At 44.7% G+C, this 22,049-nt stretch overlaps 1 long non-coding RNA gene across 1 annotated transcript in view; it reads right to left on the bottom strand.

Annotated features, from left to right (window-relative positions):
- Nucleotides 1-5,886: 5,886 nt before the first annotated feature.
- LOC146861564 (uncharacterized) overlaps nt 5,887-22,049 on the bottom strand; it is a 111,935-nt gene continuing 95,772 nt past the window's right edge. Inside the window, exon 3 of the long non-coding RNA XR_014979275.1 lies at nt 5,887-6,055. This is a non-coding gene — a long non-coding RNA (uncharacterized LOC146861564). The remainder of the gene's footprint in view (nt 6,056-22,049) is intronic.

The raw sequence follows: 22,049 nt of genomic DNA, 5'->3' as shown, positions 1-22,049 counted from the left end.
TATGGTGCAGACTGACACCTCATGGACATGGCCCTCCTAAACATTCGCTGGACCCACTAGTTCTAGGAGAAGTACACTTGTATAAATGAATACCAAATGAAGCGTGGCACCAGACGAAGCATGACACACCTGCATGGTACACCTATATTGATCAAAAGGAGCTGTTATTTGCAAGTCAACAAAGGGGTTTACACACTCATGTGTTGTGCCATCCTCGATGCAGTTCATTATAGCAGATACAGTTCAATGTACTCAATATTAATTTACATTGAAGCTCTCACTTCAATTATTTAAAAATTCAAATACATGCTCAACACACAAAATCTCCTGACAAATGTTCCAGGTTTGCTGTCTTTGATCAAAAAAGTGTATACCTTCAAATGGTTCGGTACAACGCAGGTAACTACTTTGCATGCCTTTGCCCCGCATTTTTTTCACACGCATGTTTTTACCGCGAATATGCATTTGCAACGCATGCCAATACCACGCATTGTTTTTAGATTTAAAATCAATGTATTTGTGGGGGGAGACCCCCCCACCCTCCCAACTTACCTTAAATGCGTGGTATTGGCATGAGTTGTAAATGCATATTTGCGGTAAAAATATGTGTGCAAAAAAATGCGTGGTAAAGGCACAACGAGGTAAAAACCTCATTGTAAAGGCTGTTTCCCCTTCAAATAGGCAGCAGCCCTATGTAGGCAGCACACATGCTGCTTAAATATTACTGCAATAAAATACAAAATGAACCGTGTAGCATCCTAGCGGCTCAGACACCCGTTTTACTTCACTTCTGCCTATGTGGATTTCGCCAGGGCCAGACTGGCCGTAGCGGGCACGGGGCTTTTTCCCGGTGGGCCAGAAGGGTGGGGGCCAATTTTGTTACTGGGGGCCGGTTTTGCAGCAGTGCTGCAATATCGTCCCCCTGTATCAAAAGCAGCAGCGGTGCTTCTCGCCAGCACCCCCCCCCCCCCGGATTTCCCTGTCTGTTGCTGGCTGTGATGAAGGTCCAGAAGCCGAGGTGCACCCTTTTAGCATTCAGCCTGTCAGCTCACCAGAGTTCCTGCTCTCTAAATCACCGCACATATTTGTGCCTTTATTTGTATCTGGGGCCTGGCAGATTCATGCTGCTGGGAGGACAGGAATGGCCGAGCTCTATCATTTCCAACTGACGGTTCTATCATGCAGCTATGATTCATAGTCCACTTGCAAATTACAGGGTGGGAAAGACAGTCAAGGTTTAGTGTGGAGCGAGGTTTCCATTAAAATGGCGATGGTCAACCAGAAAATGCTCGCTAGAAAGGAGGGGTTTGTCATTCAACAGTGGTGCTTCACTCAGATATTTCAGGAAAACGAACGGATTAATAAAAACAAGATATTATCAGTTCATAGGCAGGCGTAGAGATCTTGGGACTGCTGTTTTCTTTTCATGCTTTCTCCCACGCGACTCTTAGTAATTAAGCAGTGGGATTATTAAATGCCGGTTTGAAAGCTCTCTCCCACCACCACTCGCTTCACTGGATATTTAAAGTCCTAATGCCTCGGGACTGTAATTAAGATGTGAATGTTGCAGTGAAGGATTCATGAGTTTTCCAAAAGTCTTTAATTAAAAATGCAATGACAAATATTAAAAAGAATGCCATTCACACTCTGAACGGGATGACTCATTAAAACAGGGTTCCATTAAAATGGTTGTACATTATTGATTAATTTGATTAAAAATACATTCTATAAAGCGATTCAAGATGGTACTATATATGTCCCTATTTAGAGTTTAGCAGAGGTGAAACCTTGGCCAAAAAGGGGGATTTCCGGAAGCCGTTTTAATAAGGCAAACAGATTAACATAAGGCCGATCATCTCTAAAGTTTAATTTAAATCCGCGTCATCATAATACGATAGTGACAATAATCAATAGTTTGCTCTTCACAACTATACATTTTTGAAAAATATTGAATCATAGTGCCCAGACTTTCAGCAATAGAACAAGGGCCCTCTATGAAAACTGGGTTTATGACTAGAAAAAAAGATCTATCAGTAAATCAAGGTGACGTCAACAAAATCTGGGTATATCATTGAAAGAAAGTTCCATTAGTGGAACTGTGATCCATTATCAGAACTGGAGCATTAGAATAGGGATCCTTATAAGGTGCAGCTTGCTTTCAAAGAGTGGGGGCTGAGGAGAATTTACCCGGGGGGTGTCCAATCTATGTCCCGTAAGGATGGATTTATAACACATTTTCAGTATTTGCGCATACGCTAAATTTACATGCAATGAATGTGAATGGAATTCATGTACACTTAGCGGTTATACTGTCAATCTTGCATGGACATGGCCCTTCTGGACATTCGCTGGACACACTAGTTCTAGAAGAAGTACACTTGTATAAATGACTGCTATAAGTCTTGTTCTAATACGTTTAACTTGAGACAGTCAAGATTTCAGATTATGATAAACATATTTTCCTGCACTTATATAGCACGAGCTACCCACATGGGCAGCGGAGCGCTTCAAAGATAATTAGAGTTACAGTACAATAAATGAAGGAACTGGAGTAAAAAGGGAGGAATGCATTATGAGTCATTGGACTGAGGTGGAACAGAGACTGTCCAGAAGGTGACAAGGTATTTACAGATCCGTTCTGAATAGGTTGGTTTTCAGATTTCTTCTGAAGTGGAGAAGGTTGTTGTTAATCCTCAGGACTTGAGTCAGGTTGTTCCAGAGTCTCAGCACCAAACATGAGAAGGCCTGGTCCAGGGTCTTGGACTTTCTTATATTCCAAATTTTCTGAATCAAATGTGATTGGGGTCTGGTACTTCTCTTCCCTCCAGGGATCTTGACAGGTGTGGCCCTTGCAGGTAAGAGTGGTGGGGCTGGGAGGGTGTAGCAGGGGAGAATTCGGCAGTCATATGTCGACTCCCCCCCACCCCACTACTCTTACCTGCACGGGCTATGCCTGGATATCGAGTTTGAAAATCAGATTGGTGGACAGACATAGGAGTACTGTATGGCTTAGTAGGTGATGCGCCCACTTTTGAAGTAAATTCTAGCATTTATGGTCGACCTGTGGAGGACTTTCTGGATGGGGTGATGTGACTGGATTGCTTTGTGTCTATAAAGAGATGAGCGGTATGTTTATTATTGGCCTGAGAGAGGCAAGATTAGTCTTGGGGAGGCCAACCAGTAAAACGTTGCCACAGTCGAGGTGTGATGGCACTAGGACTTGTATCTCAGTCCTAAAATGTTGAGGTTGAATCAAGGGTTTTGATTGTCTTAAGGAGACGGAGCTGTAGTGAAGTCATTTTCATTAGATTGGAGATGTGTGTTTAACGTGGATATGTTATGGTTCATGATGACTACTTCAAAAACAAGTTGAATTGATGCAAAAGTAATACTGTTGTAGCAAGCAGTGATTAGAGGAGTTTACATAGCTGCAAGTCTAGGCAAACTGACTGCATAACATAGAAAAAACAAATGACACTTAAAAAAATATCTTGAAAGCTGAAAGGATAGAGAATTCATAACTAACACTAACAAAGAAGTACTCGGCTAGGAAATGAGGGAAACTAAATTGAGAAGTAAAAAAGAGATTGGAGAAAGAAGAACACAGAAGACAGTCAAAAGAGCCGAATATGAGTGGATGGCTACCAATCATACCCTAGGTAACACTAACTAGTATGAAGATATCTGTCACTCGCATGTGAAAACCCTCTATTGAATTGATGATAAAATGAGCATATTTCTTCAGAATACAACTGTATCATTAAAGAACAAACAACTTTATAATTCTATTATTACAAAGCCAATTAATGTGCCCTGCCTAGGACCACCTAATGAGTAAACTACAGGACTGAATTGTATGTCTTGGAAGTTTTAACATTGTGTTCCAACACTGTCCAAACGAGACCTACCTTACTCAAGCTCTCATACAAGCTGCCTCCTCAATCTAAATTGTTAATGGGAAAACAGAGTCCTCTTTTATATTTTCTGTTACACAGAGACTAAATGTTGGTAATATTCCATCTTGCATATATTTTAACAGGGTGCACTTTATTCATTATACAAATTCTCTTGGCAATGTTCTGAACATTTAAGAAATCCAGCCAACATCATTTGTTTAGATCAGTGGTTCTTAACCTGTGATCCGGGACCCCTAGTGGCCCGCGGCTACTTTGAAAATTAAATAATAATAACAGATTATTAAAGTTGTCTAAATAAGGAAGCAAGATGTAAAAATGAACATTTTTAAACATTCTGTAAATGTTATGGAATTTGAAGCTAGAGGTTAAAAAATAAGTTAGTATCCTTATCTTGATTCGTGGGAGCAGTACAAGTGCATCAAATAGTATGTAATCCATCATTTGTCTATTTCTTTTATGAATGCTTATTTCTGTGTTTTTAGTGTACAACTTTGTGATTCAAATCATCAAAAAAGCCTGGGCAGGCCGCCAGCTTCCAATAATTAAGGGAACCTGGATTTCATAAAGGATTCAGTGGGGATCCCTGTGTTCCAGTAATGGTTAAGTGGGAGTCCACAGAATCCAAAAGGTTAAGAACTACTGGTTTAGATCAAGTGACCGCACCACTACATCACACATGGACACAGCAAGTTAAACATTGGAAATTGTACAATGGTATTTTGCAGAACTCGACTTTACTGTGCTGAAAGAATTACTAAGAAGAATGTGCATGTATTCTGTTGCCAGATTTGTAGCTGCATTTGGAGGAAAGAATATTTTGTGTTGCTGTTAATCTTATCAACTGTGCCAGGGTGAGCTATCACGCATTACTAATGAATGCTTAGTGTTTCTCTGTATGCACTGTCTGAAAATTCCAACTGCTTGTGAATGGAATATCTGCCCATGCTTAGTGATGAGCTGTTAGACATGTGGTAGCCAAGGTTGGCTTAAGATGTAGTTTCGGCTGGAATAAAGCACTTGACTCTCAGAGAATCTCACCCCAACAATGTTTATTGAATCACGTTTTCGCAGTCTGCTGGAGAAGCATGGGCAGGCCGTTGACATTTATTTTTGGACAGGAAGGTCCACTGCAGAAAAATTGCTGCGATCCTGACAGATGCAGAAGGCTAACTAAATGGAGGGATATTCCCCTAAGTTTCCAACTCCTGCTCATAGACCCAACCTGGTTGTGTTAATAAGTGTTATGCATGTAGCCCTAGTTACTGATTGAGAGCAATACAGATGTCATGAACCACCTACCTAGATACCAGATGATTCCAATGGGGCAACAACGCCAGTTCCAAATCCTCCAGAGACTTGCCCTCGGTTTACAGGAGGAGATACTGCTCCAGTGGCAAATCCCAGGGGGAAGGGGGCTGAGATAAAGAGCGTGTAGAGTCAAGGATGATGTGGCTCGTCTACTCAACAACAACACTGCAGAAGGCATTCACACCAGTCTAATGAATGGTACCGGTAGATATGGTACCTATGAACAAACAAATAGTAAGGCTTTAGTCTAGTATTAACTTTATCTCCTAAGGTATCACCTCAGAAAAGCTTTTCAAATCTCAACCGGACTTTAGTTTTGTTGTTGTTTTGTTTTCACTTAGATTGTCCGTAGAGGTTACTTTATCAACATTTTCGAAACTGTAGTGAGTATGATTTCAGCATCATAACCAACAAGCAAATTTGGACAGGGTTAGCTTCACCAAAATCCTCTCTGGCAGAGCCCTGCCAACAGAATGTACAGGTTGAACAAAAACACTGGCGTCCTTCCGTAAAGAGTTAAAAACTTTCCTCTTCAAAAATTAGGTCCCCTCCTGGATTTCTCCCCCTGTCCCTCAGAGCTCTATTCCCTCTACTCAGCGCTTGGACGTCCTTGGGCAGCAGCCGCGCTATACAAAACCCCTTCACTTCACTTCACTTTTCAAGACGATGGTGTGACCGAGCTCAGCGCGTAGTAAAATCAAGTCTGTTAATGCATTTCTCCTTTTCTTCCTCTTCTTTTTTCCATCCAGATGCGAGACTAATGCAGAACGTTCTTTGCGGTGAGATCGAAGTGGGAGGATCAGAGAGCTGGCAAGACAGAGTCCTGGATGCTGGGAAACAGATAAGTGGCAGGCAAAGAGGCTTAGCGAAGGGAGCAGTTTGGACAGTTTTTAAATAAGACTGTTTAAGAACATTCATAAAGATCACATTACAATTGTTTGTAACAAGGAACGGATGCAGATAATTAACTTGACGAGGCCGCCTTCTAGAAGGTTCTTGAGCACATTCACAAAGGTCGCGTTCTCAATTGCTTATAGCAAGGAACAGGTACAAATGATTAATTTGATGAGGCTGCCTTTTAGAAGGTGTTTTAGAATGTTCACAAAGTTCGCATTCTAATTTCTTATAGCAAGGAACTGGGGAATATTTTGAAGATACGCTGTCTTCCAGAAGGTTCACAATGAGGTCATCTATGCTGGCTGCTTAATGCTTATCCTGGTGGATTTTCTTGATGTTTCCATGGTGTCTGAACCATGACCTTGCAAATGCATGGTAAAACCTTTGTAAAAGTTTTCTAGGGCCAGATGTATGACCATCCAATTTGCGACTCGCAAATTGCGTTGCATTTACGACTCACAAATTGAGATGTATAACAGTGTCTCAGACACTAATGCGATTCCTAGTTGGGTCGCAAATTGCATGTCTCATGAATATTAATGAGGCAGGCGCAATGTGCGACCCCATTAGGAATGGCTAGCACTCCCAGGGATGGTGGCCTCCTGGGGTCAGCAGACCACCATGTCTGGGACTGCTTTTAAATAAAGCAGTCTTTTTTTTTTTTTTCAATACAGCCCGTTTTCTTAAAAGTAAAACAGGATGCATTTAAAAAAGACAAATGAAACTTTTCAGTTTAATTGTTTAAGGGCACGCAGTGGTCCCTGGGACCACTGCCTGCTCATAAACCTATTTTCTCACATACTCACAAAGGGGAAGGGGACCCCTTCACTTTTGCGAGTGGTTTACTACCTACTTGAAGTAGGTGGTAAACTGCAAGTGTTTTGCGGCTGCAAATGCGGTCGCAAAACAATCATACATGGCATGGTGACTCGCTTTTGGGAAGGGCCGCCCCTTCCTAATAGCGGGAGGCGCAAATGCTATTTTCTGAGTCAGTGACTCGCAAAATAGCATTTGTACATGCCATTACCCTTTTGTGCGGTCGCAAACGGGAGGATCTCCCATTTGCGGCTGCAGAAAAGGGTCATACATTTGGCCCCAAGCCTTTTCAAACAAACAGGAGAACACCAGCTGCAGCTAGCTATTACCAACAGCATGTAATATGGTTAAAAGTCATCAAGACGTTTGTTCATTCATAAGTGTTAGGGGGAATGATATGAGTCATGCCAGTATATTGTGATTGCCAAGAGAGGTGAGCTTTAGAAGGAATTCTGACAATAGGCAAAGGCTGGTGTACGGAGGGTATAGAGTAATGGATAAATAGACGTAGTCAGGTTAATTATAAGGAAAAAAGTGCTTACCAAGGTTTCCCTATCCCTTCGCCATAGATTGAGTTGAGATTTCAGACTAAAAGAGCAGTTGGCTCTCTTTCAGGTATGTGAGAGTCTAAGAGAAGGTGTATGAATGAGTCTGCTCAAGTGACAAGGAAAATCAGGTCTGCGTGTTGGACAGAAGTAATAAGTAGGCAGGATTGGAATCCTTCTTACCAAGGGTAACTCATAGTCAAAAGAAAATAGGTGAACTCTAACAGGTCTTACCCTTAGAAGGTGCACATGTGAGTGTGGAACAGAAAGTTGTGACACTGAAAAATTCTCTGGGTGTGACATTGGGGTGTATGAGTGGTAGCTCCCTCATTAAAAGCCTTGGATAAGGCTAACAGTAAGGTGAGTTAGATAAGACACAGCCGCTTCCCCTGAAAGGAACAGCTGCTTTGCAAAGGTTGGAATGCATTCACGTTTGTGGTTGAAAGAATAACATGAGCTCACGAAAAGAGATACATATCGGCAATTTCCTGGAAATTGTTCTTTGGAATTAAACTGTTCTAATTATTCGCGGAAGTGTTTGAATGGGTGAAAGAAACTGCCCTGATCTGTGAAGGTATGGGCACTTAATGACTGGGAACAGCAAGTAATGGACAAAGCGAATTAGAGTAAGTTAAGAGGACAGGTGTGTAAGGTGTTGAATGGTATGAGAAAAGAGGCATTGCAGAAGCAAAAGGAATATTTGAAAGAGAATGTTGCAAGAGACTGGGCTGTACCCTGGCCTTATGGTTCCTTCAGCCCTGTTGTGACGAAGGATGAAGAAGAATACCTTGTGGAAGATGTGTTGAATGTTTGCCCACCTTTCCCGTATGCATCCAGGAAGCAACTAGAAACGTTACTGGAGAAGGGGAAACCCTGGAGTTTTAAATTTAACAGCAATAGAAAGGCTGGCATTGGATTGTCTGAGCGGAAACTAATTGCTCATACTGATATTAAAAGCAAGTCATCAAACAAGGGGAGCGAACTATCAAGTTGTTAGAGTGGCAGGTGAGAAGGGTCTGGATTTGCAAAATAAAAAAATGTGTCTGTCACACAATCTGATTTCACTAAGGACTTTTCAAAAGAAGTGGGAAGCTCCTGAGATGAGATACATGGAAGTAGAAAGAACAGTGAAACTATCTAAATTGCAGTGGGTAGATTTGAATTCATTGTTTTCGATTGTGTTACGAATGGTTCTGTGAAACGCTTGTAATGTGGCAGTGAGATGGCCGGAGGTGGAGCCTACATGGGTAACTCCAAAATATGAACCTTCGCTGATGGATACGTAAAAGAAGGTAATGAGGGACTTGAAGGAAAAGGTACCGCCGCAATGTGGAACTTGGGACAATATTATGCAGACCATGCAAGCCAGTCAGTCAAATAATCTGTATTCGGTTTTCTTGCAACCATTACAGAATGCAACCAAGATTTTAAAACATTTAAAATAAAATACAGGCAAAATATGATAGAGTTCATGACAATAGAAATTCATAATCAGCAATGTAACAGTGAGAAACTAAATTGATATTTCATCAAATAGCAGCATATCACCAGTTAACAAATTAACAGAGATAAAAATTATCGGACAACGACCATAGGTCAACATACAAACAACATATATTGATCTTTAAAACAACACTGTGTCCATAAAAACCATAATATTCAAAAACAGTTAATTAAAAATCAGATTAGAATTCAAAAGTTTTTTTCTCAACCAAATTCCGTAAACAGACAGCTGTGGAAATATACCTGGAGACCATTAGGCATGTGTATTCATTGTTTAAAAGCTGGAGGTGGTATAGGGCCGGTCGACACTTCCTGATATTTAAAAATCTTATTAGGGGGATAATAAAATCCTGCCTCAATTTAGTATAAAGTTGACAAAAAAACAGGAAAAGCAGCGTGTTCTGGATTGAGATAGAGTCACACGGGCATGGATCCAGGATAGCATCCCAGTATTGCGAGGATAAGAAACCAAGAAATGCACAATGCTAAACCTAAATCTAATAAGATCAAACATTTTTGCATGACAAAAATAAAAGGAGATATAGGGCTCAACACTTAGGGAGTGTACTGAATGCAATATTCCAAAACTCTCTTTTTCCTATCTCCAGGTGCTCACTAGTCGACTTTAAAAAAGATAAAAGGACCTTTTTCAACAGAATTTTTGGGATCTTGACAATTTGTTCTGGGTTATAAAAACAATCCACCAGCCCTTCTGTCTCCAACTGCCTTTTTATGTAATTAATCCATGGTATCTTCTGCATATGGTTGAGTCTAAAACAATCCAATAAAATTGCACAGTTAAGGGCCGGCTCATCTATTACCCATACTGACTGCCATAATAAAATTGGCGCAATTTGTATACAATGGGTTAAGGGAGTCAAGCCAAGTTCATTATGACAGAAGATAATGGGTAGACTACTTGGAACTGTTAATAGATGTCTAAGGAAATTATTCTCAACTACCTGAAGATGTGCCAGAATTCAAAAGCCCACACTCCAACCCCATTCAAGGGTACAAAACACGAACAAGCCTTATAGATGTTAATTATTGGGTCAATGGGTCTGAATCCTAGTTTCTCTGTGAACCTAAACAGTGCCTCCAAATATTGGTCAAAAGTATAAAACTACTAACCCTTGTTTCAACTAAATGATGCCAAGTACTTTTCAGATCTAATGGGATTCCAAGATGTGAAAAAGTTTAAACATAGGACATCCTTTCATTATTATTAAAACATGATTTTAAAAGGGGGGAGATTTGCCTGCCACCATAGTGTAAGACTGGGCCATATTTATCTTTAGACCCAAATCAGACAAAAAATCATTGAATCTAGTGGCAAGCTTTTGCAGGCCCACACTGGTTCTAGACATTAATACACAATCGTCGGCATAGAGTAATGCCGGAATATATCTAGTGCCTATCTTGGGAACATCAACATGCCCTTTATTAATATAGCTTTCTAAATCATTGATATAAAAACAAAATAAAAAAGGGGCAATCACGCTCCCTTGACGAACCCCACAATTAATTTTAATGGGAGCAGTGAGTTCCCCGTCCACCCCATACCTTACCCTCCCAGTCACATCCTGGTGCATCTGGGCTAGAAAATGAACTAAGAATGTATCAATGCGCAGGTCCAGCATTTTGTTTTACATAGTTTCCCTCTCTCCACCCAATCAAATGCCAATGTAAGATCCATGAAACCAAGATAGAGGGAAACGTTCTTGGCTATTGTGTACTTGCTTATGACCAGATGGAAGTTGAGACAATCAATCAATCAATCACTGCATTTGTAAAGCGCGCTAAACACCCGAGAGGGTCTCAAGGCGCTGGAGAGGGGGGGGGGTGCTACTGGTCGAAGAGCCAGGTCTTGAGGGGTCTTCTGAAGGCCAGCAGGTCCTGGGTCTGTCGTAGGATGGTGGGGAGAGTGTTCCAGGTCTTGGCGGCGAGGTAGGAGAAGGATCTGCCGGCGGCTGTACTTTTTCGGATGCGGGGGACTGTGGCGAGGGCGAGGTTGGCTGAGCGGAGGTTTCGGGTGGGGGTGTGGAAGCTGATTCGGTTGTTGAGGTAGGTGGGTCCGGTATTGTGCAGTGCTTTGTGTGAGTGGATGAGGAGCTTGAAGGTGATCCTTTTGTTGACGGGTAGCCAGTGCAGGCCTCTCAGGTGGAGTGTGATGTGGCTGCAGCGGGGGATGTCGAGGATGAGTCGGGCCGAGGCGTTCTGGATGCGTTGGAGTCGTCTCAGGAGCTTGTTTGTAGTTCCTGAGTAGAGGGCGTTCCCGTAGTCGAGTCTGTTGGTGATGAGGGCCTGGGTGACGGTTTTTCTTGTGTCGAGGGGGATCCATTTGAAGATCCTATGCAGCATACGGAGGGTGTTGAAGCAGGACGCGGAGACGGCGTTGACTTGCCTGGTCATGGAGAAGGTGGAGTCGAGGATGACCCCCAGGTTGCGTGCGTGGTCCGTGGGTTCCGGTGCTGTGCCTAGTGACGTGGGCCACCAAGAGTCGTCCCAGGCTGATGGGGTTGGTCCGAGAATGAGGACCTCCGTTTTGTCTGAGTTCAGCTTCAGTCTGCTGTCCTTCATCCAGTCGGCTACGGCCTTCATTTCTCTGTGGAGGTTAGCTTTGGCGGTGTGGGGATCTTCGGTGAGGGATATGATCAGCTGGGTGTCGTCGGTGTAGGAGATATTGAACAGCGTTGGGCTGAGGGAGGATCCCTGTGGGACGCCGCAGATGATCTCGGTGGTTTTGGAGCGGAAGGGTGGGAGGCGGACGCTCTGGGTTCTGCCGGAGAGCAAGGATGTGGTCCAGGCCAGGGCCTTCTCTTGGATACCGGCGTCATGGAGGCGTGCTGATAGGGTGCGGTGGCAGACCGTGTCAAAGGCTGCTGAAAGGTCCAGAAGGATGAGGGCGGCTGTTTCTCCTTTGTCCATCAGGGTCAGGATGTCGTCAATGGCGGCGATGAGGGCGGTCTCGGTGCTGTGGTTGCTGCGAAAACCGGATTGGGAAGGGTCCAGGATGTTGTTGACTTAGAGGCAGCGGGTCAGCTGTTTGTTGACAATCTTCTCGGTCACTTTTGCCGGGAAAGGGAGCAGGGAGATGGGCCGGAAGTTCTTGAGGTCCTTGGGGTCCGCCTTGGGCTTCTTTAGAAGGGCGTTGATCTCGGCGTGCTTCCAGCTTTCTGGGAAGGTTGCTGTCTCGAAGGAACAGTTGATTGTTTTCCGGAGGTGGGGCGCGATGGTTGTGCTGGCATTGTTGAAGACGTGGTGAGGACAGGGGTCCAATGGGGATCCGGAGTGGATGGAGTTCATGGTTTTGATGGTGTCTTCGTCGCTGACGCTGGACCAGACGGTCAGGCGACTGGTGCGAGTGGTAGTCGCACGGGTGGTAGACTCGGTGGTGGGTGCGGGGGGTCGGAGTTGAAGCTGTCGTGGATGTCGGTGATCTTGTGGTGGAAGAAGGTGGCCAGGGAGTCGCACAGGTCTTGAGATGGCGGGATGTCGTTGGTGTTGGAGCTGGGGTTGGAGAGTTCTTTCACAATGCTGAAGAGCTCTTTGGTGTTGTGTGCGTTGTTGTCTAGGCGGTCCTTGAAGGCAGTCTTCTTGGCGGTCCTGATGAGTTGGTGGTGTCTGCGGGTGGCGCTCTTGAGGGCTGTGTGGTTGTCTGGTGTTCGGTCGTGGAGCCATTTCTTTTCCAGCTTCCGACAGGTGTGCTTGGAGATCCGGAGGTCCTCGGTGAACCAGGCGGCTTTCTTGTTGGTGTGGTTGGTTGTAGAGGTCTTGAGAGGGGCGAGGGTGTTGGCGCAGTCGTTGATCCACTGTGTGAGGTTGGTCGCGGTGGTGTCTGGGTCGGTGGGTGGTCTTCGGGTGAGGGCAGTAATCAGTTGGTCCTCGGTGACCTTGCCCCAGCAGCGGCGTGGTAGCTGTTGGTTGCGGTGATGTGTGGTGGGTTTTCTGAAGGTGAAGTGGACGCATCTGTGGTCGGTCCAGTGTGGTTCGGTGGTGTGGTTGGTGTGAGACGTGGGGGCTTGCGGAGAAGATGGGGTCGAGCGTGTGTCCAGCGGCGTGAGTAGGTGTCGTTACGAGCTGTTTGAGTCTGAGGTTGGCGAGGTTGTCAATCAGGGCGGTGGAGTTGGTGTTGTTGTTGTTCTCGAGGTGGAAGTTTAGGTCCCCGAGGAGAATGTAGTCCGTGGAAGCGAGGGCGTGGGTGCTGATGAGGTCGGCGATGGTGTCACTGAACTGTGGGCGGGGTCCGGGAGGTCTGTAGATGAGAGTTCCTCTGAGGGTGGTGTTGGGGTCGGTGTGGATCTGGAAGTGCATGTGCTCGGCGGTGGTGAGGGTGTCGTCGGTGTTCATTGAGATTTTGATGGAGTCTTTGTGGATGATGGCGATTCCTCCTCCCACTCTGTTGGTGCGGTCTCTGTGGAAGATCTTGTAGCCCTGTGGGATGGCTATGGCGATGTCTGGTGCTGAGGTGGCGCACAGCCAGGTCTCCGTCAGGAAGGCGACGTCGGGGCGGTGGAGTCTAGGAGGTCCCAGAGTTTGATGGCGTGCTTGCGAGCGGAGCGGGTGTTGAGGAGAATGCAGCAGAGGTGGTTGGATTCTCTGGCTGGTGGTGTGGAGGGTTGGATGGTGGTGAATCTGCAGTTCCGGCAGGTGAAGGGCCCTTGGGTGCGCTTCGGGGTGGCCCGGTAGCAGGGGTGGTCTCGTTCGGTGTTGAGTGCGTGGAGGGTGCTTGCGTCGTAGTGCAGTCTGGCGTTGCGGGGGGTGCAGGGTCCAGGGGTTCTGGCGCTGGGTGTGGTCCAGGCGTGGACGGGCGCAGACGGGCTTGCCTTAGGCACGCCTTTGGTGCGCCAGCAGCTCACCCGCTGCGCGCGGCCGCTGCGCGGCCGCTTCGCGGCCTCCATATGAGGGCAGAGGGAGGGAGGAGCAGCTGGGAGGTGGGAGCAGGGCGGCCAATGGGAGTGAAGGGGGCGGGGCTGCAGAGGGTCAGCGGCGGGGGAAAACCGGGGAGGAAAACAGTGGGAAAAAGACGGCGGGAGAGGGACAACAGAGCACAGGGGTACAGAAAGCAAAAACACTGGGGCACGGAATGAAAAAAACAAAGTGGCACGGAATGCCAAGCGCAGGGGTACAGAAAAGAAAAGGGAGAGAACAGTCAGGCGGCAAAAGTGGCAACGGAGTTTCAACCCACAGGGGGCTGCGTGGCGGATGGGGGGGGCGACCTGCCTGGTGACAGGGTCAGAGGTCGCTCTCTACCACCGCTTCGCGCCCTCCATATGAGGGCAGAGGGAGGGAGGAGCAGCTGGGAGGTGGGAGCGGGGCAGCCAATGGGAGTGAAGGGGGCGGGGCCGCAGGGGCTCAGCGGCGGGGGAAAACCGGGGAGGAAAACGGCGGGAAAAAGATGGCGGGAGAGGGACAACAGAGCACAGGGGTACAGAAAGCAAAAACACTGGGGCACGGAATGAAAAAAACAAAGTGGCACGGAATGCCAAGCGCAGGGGTACAGAAAAGAAAAGAGAGCGAACAGTCAGGCGGCAAAAGAGGCAACGGAGGTTCAACCCACAGGGGGCTGCGTGGCGGATGGGGGAGCGACTTGCTTGGTGACAGGGTCGGAGGTCGCTCTCTACCACCGCTTCGCGGCCTCCATATGAGGGCAGAGGGAGGGAGGAGCAGCTGGGGGTGGGAGCGGGGCGGCCAATGGGAGTGAAGGGGCGGGGCCGCAGGGGGTCAGCGGCGGGGGAAAACCGGGGAGGAAAACGGTGGGAAAAGACGGCAGGAGAGGGACAACAGAGCACAGGGGTACAGAAAGCAAAAACACTGGGGCACGGAATGAAAAAACAAAGTGGCACGGAATGCCAAGCGCAGGGGTACAGAAAAGAAAAGGGAGCGAACAGTCAGGCGGCAAAGTGGCAACGGAGGTTCAACCCACAGGGGGCTGCATGGCGGATGGGGGGAGCGACCTGCCTGGTGACACTGTTCAACAGTTCCCAGTCCCCTCCTGATGCTATATTGTATATCTGAGAACTTCCCACTTTCAGTTACCCAAGTCTCCAGTCGATCTAAAATGACCCTGCCCTTCAGTTTGCATGTACAATCAATTAATAACATTGGGCAATAGCACCTTGGATCTGATCTGTCCCCTTTTTAAACAAGCATTGGCATAGCCAATAGGTCTCGCCTTTGGGACCTTATAAGTGTTTAGCCATGCAACAGTTGCATAACTAAATACTTATAAGGTCCCAAAAGCGAGACCTATTGGCTATGCCAAGCGGCAGTGATCGTGATCAAACATCAAAGCGGCCGTGAAAGTGGAAGTAATCGCAGCCAAGCGCGGTGCGCGCGCCCGCGCACATGCACTGTAGCTCTAGGCTGGCCTGGTAGAACTTTTTGGAGCCCTCTCAATAAGTCTCGCCAGACCAGCGAATGCGCTTGGTCAGGCGAGACCTAAAAATGGGTACTATAATCACAGTGGCACAAGACTTTGGAAGGCCCTGATAAGCTATGCAGCTTAAAATATTGGTCAGCAGTGGGAGCCAAAGGACAGGATTGGCCAGAAAACATTCAGCAGGGACGCCATCTGGGCCAGATGCCTTGTTCTTTATAGTCTGATTTAAGGCATTTTCAACTTCATCAAACGGTGGGCGCGCCAGCTCTAAGGTTTTCCTACCAATTTTCATGTCTCTATGATTTGAGATGGAACTGTGCCCACTGTTATTGCTATGTAGGCTAGAAAAGTGTTGTACCCAAGCATCGGTCATAATTGAGGCATCAATCCTACTATTATGGGAGCTTTGGAAAAAAGTTGAGATGACAGTTTTCTGAAAAAGTCTAAGGTGCAAGTCAAAGATGAGAGTATACCTGTATATTATGAGAGATTAGTACAGGCGTACAAAAAGTATAGTGGGATAGAAGATGCTACCCAGCGTAAGATACAGTCCCTAATGTCAGGCACTACAACCCAATATTAGTAGGTACAACAGACTGCTAGGAAAATTGAAAAAATGTTAGCATGTGTGCACTATTGTAGTGCATGTCATGATTGAAAATGTTGGACCTGGCCCTTTCTGCAGGGTGACCCCCAACGTTTTTCCTTCCTCCTATCCTTTTTGCTTAATTTGCTTTTGTTGGCTTTACTACTCTGGGCACTATACCACTGCTAACCAGTGCTAAAGTTCATGTGCACTCTACTTAAAACATTGTAACATTGGCTTGTTCACAATTGGCATATTTAATTTAGTTATGTCACTGTCAAAGTGCACTACATGTGTCCTGGGCCTATAAATTAAATGCTAATAGTAGGCCTGCAGCACTCATTGTGCCACCCACAATAGAGCTTTAAACATGCTGCGGGCCTGCCATTGTAGAGCTTGTGTGTGCAGTTTTAAACTGCCATGTCGACCTGACAAGTTAACCCTCTTGCCAGGCCTAAAGCATCCTTTTTAATAAAATAAGGCACCCCTAAGGGAGGCTTAGGCAGCACTAAGGGCAGGGTGCAGTGCATTTAAAAAGTTGGACGTGTAGTTTAAAGTTTACATGTCCAGGTAGTGAATAACTCTTAAATTCATGTTTCACTACTGCAGGCCCTATCCCTCTCGTAGGCTAACATTGGGATTACCTAACTATATATTGTTAGTGTATGTCCGAATTGGGAAAATATAGATATTTTGAGTTGGGTGTCTCTGGACTTACAATCCAAAATCACAATTGATGGTTAAGTTGGATTTAAGTTGCACGTCTGAAAATGCTGCTTTAAAAAGTTGGCATTTACTTACTTTAACTATTCTGTGCCTTCTGTCTGTCTCTGAATACATGTCTGGGTTGGGTGACGGATGGGTCTTATGAATTCCTTCTAGACAGTCACACACAATAGGAGCTTAGGTGTGACTTGATGTGCCTTAATTGGATATGAATGCACAGATGGGGGGGTGAAGCTAAGCACAGCCCCACTTGCGGCTGAATAGGCAGCATCTGAATAAGCTGTGCCCTGTCTCCACGCAATAGGCCTAATAGTAACAACCATGTATTGTCCCTCCAGCCAGCTTGGAACAAGGGGAGGGGAGGAAGGCGATTCCCTGCACTTTAAAGCCACGGTCTAGAAGCTTCTCCCACCTTCCAGAACCAGGGCACCAAAGTATAAATACTGGACCTCAGACACCACCACTTCAGTACACCATTGGACCTGTTTACACTCTGCCAGGAAGAAGGACTGTTGTGCTGCTGAAAGGGCTGTACCCTAATAATCATCAAAGGGACAGGGTGGACAAGTGCAAAAACCAAAAGGATATCTAAACCCCCCGCTTGGTTATGAGTGATTTAAGGGGACACCCCTTATTTAACGAGAAGGATCATGCGAGATATGCACAATACAAGGTGTTATGAACAGCCTATAATAAAACAATCGATATTGGATGTATAAAATTGATTCAGTAAGGTGTGGAAATGTATGGTATAATACCAATCTGTTGCTGCTATATTAATGAATCTATTGTAAATGTTAGATACTCTTCATGTCCACAGAATGTTTTTTTAATACAATGTATTTTAATACAATCTTTATTGTTCCTTTCCTCCCAGGACCTGGGTCAGGCACTGTTAATGGCATTTTTTTGTACGGGGGGGTTCTTCGATCCTCCTACTGGAGAGCAGAGTAATTCACTTGGGCCAGTAAGTGGGGGGAGGTCTGGAATCTGATTATAAACTGAGCTACAGAAATATGGCAATTCTTTTTCAGACCCAGCAGGTCACTATCAAGCATTATGGCCCCTGTCTGGCAAGCCAATTTATTTGCTTTACTAAAAATCCATGTACATCAGGAAGAAAAGAATTAATAATTGAAAAAGGGTTGCAGACACAATTAAGTGGGAGTGGGCACTAGAGGAAGGGTGGCATTACCAAATCCCTTATTGATAAAGAAGGCAACGCTGATCCATAGACCCACCTACTTGGGAAGAGATGCAATGATAGATAGCTTTCTGAAGATATGGTCAAATGAAAAGTTCCTGAAAGTTGCTCAAGATTATTATTCACAATGTTTAGTTTGTCAACAGAATAACATAGGGATGCAAACTAGGGTTATATTGATTTATTCTTCTATAGAGTTTGGAACTTTCTTGGGCTGCAACTTGATTTCGTCAAACTACTCCCCTATGTTCTGGTGGTGGTGTGCATGGTTTCAAAATGGATGAATGCCTATCCAACAGGCAGATGTGGTGCATTGACTGTGGTAAAACTGTTGCTCAAAGAAATGATCCCATGATATATATGTAGAAACTGGTCAGGGTGTGCATTTAAAAAATAGATATTACAACTGACATGTGAGGCTGTGAGCCTCACCTAGAGACTACACTGTACCTTGTATGCTCAAACTTTGGGCCTAGTAGAGAGTCAGAATGGACTGATTATGAATAAATTGCCTAAAGTAAGTGCATCTATTTGGCCTGATTCTCTTTCCCTGGTGATGATGAGCATACTCTTCACTCCAAATGGAAAGACTTGACTGACCCTTTGAGATTATCATGGGCAGGTCAATGAGAATGCCTGAGATTCCTGCTGCTTGATTGATTTTGATGTCTGATGGCATGGTCTTGGATTATTGCAAATAACTATCTGATATGACGCGGTCTATGTCTTGCCAGGTCCAGCAAGCTGCCCACATCCCTTTACCATGTGCCACAGTTTGTAGCCAAAGAACTGGGTCCTCAGGAGGATACAAGCATGAAATAAAATGTCTGCAAACCAGGTGGGAAAGGCTGTATCAAGTACTTCTGGTCACAAACAGTGTTGTAAAATGTGAATGGTTGCCTGCCTGGCTCCACACGTTGCACACAATGAAGGTAATAGCACCGCAGAAGAGTGACAGAGACACATTCCCACCAACAAGACCGTCCTGGTCTATTTAATGGGGTCGTTATCAATTAAGGGAAGCTGAGGTAGGCAGCAGAGTCACCTGGAGTCAAAGGAGAATAATGTTGCACCCTGACTAAAGGAACGAAGATGAAAGACAAATATTGTCAAAAAGTTCTAATCATATGGCAAGCTTCATTTGCTAGTTGCACGATAGGGCTGGTTTTGGCCCTGATGATCCAAGTGATTTATCCAACAGGACATGGTAGGTCCTCCACCCCAGCGATCATCTGCAGAAAAGGAGACTGAGAAAAGAGAGATGTGCACCACCAAAATGAATATCAAACATTTTGAATTGTTTGATGTGTACTCATATGCCTGTGTCATTGGTGAAAGGGGTTACATATCCACAGAGGCCTCTTGCTTACTCTTAAGTCTTGCACCATTTATCTTTCCGTATGGACTTACCGGCAAGCAGTGTTCACTCTGTATGTGCTATCTGAAACTTTCAATTGCTTGAAGAGGTCATATCTGCCTATGCTTAGTGATAAACTGTTAGATATGCAGTAGTTTAGGCTGGCTTAAGATGTCCTTTTAGCTGGAATAAACTGCATAGCTCTGAAAGATTCGCCCATCTAGGAGTGTTTATTGAATTACACTTTCACAATGCCAGTCTGTGTGCATGGGAAAAAGAGAGAGAGGAGAAGAAGAGGAGGAGAATGAAATAAAAAGGAGGAAGAACAGACACACTTCTCCTATTGACCTATGAAAGAGTCCTTGTCAAGTAACCAGTTATGAAGTGCTTTGTAACTTTAAAATCTTGCATTGACACCAAAATGGCAGTAAAAGATGTTTCTAGGTTCTTGGTTTGCTTCATTTTTTTTGCAACCTATACTTTCCAACGCATGGTAACTTGGCCCCACGTTGAACACTTGACACCCCTGCAATAAATAAAACAAAAACATCAGATACCGACAATGCATTGACTATTTTGACTCTCACTCCACTCCCCGTAGTTCCAAACATGGATCATATGTTATTTGTATACCCAATGCAGATCCTAGACAGTCATAAATCTTTGACCATGTCTGCTTAAACCAGGGCTATCCTACATGTGCATCTAAGTTCCAGTCTTGCCCTCACATCTAGTACATATATGCATCACTTCCTAGGATATTTTGCTTATTCATTCTGGGGTGCAATACATATGAATTGAAAAGTAGTGAATATGAGACTATCTAAATTAATTTGGAGATGATGCATCCTAAATTTAGATTATCTTCATCATCTTTGATTAGTTGAAGATTCAACTCCTCCTACCATATATTTTTCACCTTCGAATAATCAGGCAGAGTGGCGGATGCATGCATAAGATTATAGACCCTTGAAATGAACCCTCATTGCTTAAGACATTGAAATATCTCATCACATACACTTTAAACCTGCTTTTCCTAAATGCAGAGAAATACATATGAATTTACACATATTAACAAATCCCAACAAACTATGTTCTACCTTTCATGGAGTTTATTAAAGGGGATACATCTTGCTGCATCCACTAAATGCCCCAACTCTTCCAACCCCTCAACATGCCATTCCAACGCCTTCTTGACCCAATATTCAGGGAGTGCTTGGTCGCCCATAGGGGCACATATCCGGCTTCTGCAAGCCTTTTCAGTTTATTCATCCATTTAGAACATTCACATTAACGAGGCTGTGGGGTCTTAAATTTCACCTTTTTAAAACAAACTGGACTTTGAAATATGCAGGCAAGAACTGTTATGCCATGATTCTGCGTCATGTTTAACATACTCCAACAAAAATGGGTTTCAGGGTTGTGGAATCGCTGCACGTCAGAGAAAAAAACTAAATAATGGCCAAGTTATTTAATTTATTTTCAGGCAAGATTCAGGTTCCTTCACTATTGATTAAACCATGACAGACAACTACAGTTTTCTTCAGGCAATCTGCAGAGGCTTTCCGTAACAGATAAAAGCAATTGTGATGTATCAGCAGTCAGTTTCACATCGTTTTCTCTGCTTTAATTTACAATTCAAAAATGTTTGTCGGACATTTTACAATGGACTTTAAAAAAAGAAAGTATGCATAGCAATGTATCAGCTGAATGGGAAGCCTCTGTTAGAGGGTAGGGATGGGGAACTGAGGAGGAATAAGAAGTGGGGAAGAGAACAAGGTAAACATGCACTCCGATCAAGTGCTGAAACACTTCTCTAATGACAACAGTGGAAGAAAACAATTCATCCAATCAGAAACTCAGTAAGAATAAAAGCTCTAGGCACGGGACAAACAAACACAGGAATAGGGAAGAAAGCCGTCAAATAGGAAGCAGGAAACTGAGACAAGAAAGCAATCCAAAATAAGGACGAGAGGGGGCATATTATCAAGCCAGGCGATAAAATTATCGCCGCTTTAGCGGCAGAAAACTGCCGCTAAAACGGCGATGATGGGCTTGATAATATGCTCTATGGAATTCCAATTGAAGCCCATGTTAAATGTGAAGGACGTCTAACATGGGCTTCAATTGGAATTCCATAGAGCATATTATCAAGCCCATTATCGCCGTTTTAGCGGCAGTTTTCTGGCGCTAAAGCGGCGATAATTTTATTGCCTGGCTTGATAATATGCCCCAGAGTGACCCAAAACCCACTCTATGAATTATTGTATTGTGTAGTAGCTAAAAAGTCTTTGACAAAAGATACCACAACAAGTCTGTGAATGAGACCTATAAAGGCTTATTGCATGAGCTTGGGGAGATCTGGAGGAACAGAAAATATAAATAACAGGAGACGACCATTCTAAGAGGTGCACTTTCATTGGGCCTCACTTGGGGGCATATCAACAACAACCGGCGATAATTATCGCTAAGCGCACTTAGCGCTAGGATAATTATCGCCGGCTAGCGTTGATTTTTATCGCTGAGATAGCGTGCTATTAGCAATAGCGATAAAAATCCTCACGCTAAGTGGCTAACGTGAGATTATCTCTGGAAACCCAGCGATAATCTCTCGTTAGCTTGTTGATAGGGACAGACAAACTTAGCCATGATATCCTCCTTCCATAGGATATCATGGCTAAGTCAGAAAAATACCAGACGTAAAAAAAGCAGCGTTAACCGCGGTTAGCGCTGCTTTTTGTGTCTCTAACAGGGTTAGCGATATTCTTGATAATAGGAGAAATGTCACTTAGCGGCATTTCTCCTATT

The sequence above is a fragment of the Triturus cristatus genome, chromosome 3_1 (genome assembly GCF_964204655.1).
Source record: "Triturus cristatus chromosome 3_1, aTriCri1.1, whole genome shotgun sequence".
Classification (NCBI taxonomy): Eukaryota; Metazoa; Chordata; class Amphibia; order Caudata; family Salamandridae; genus Triturus; species Triturus cristatus.
This window is presented reverse-complemented; position numbering and strand designations above follow the sequence as displayed.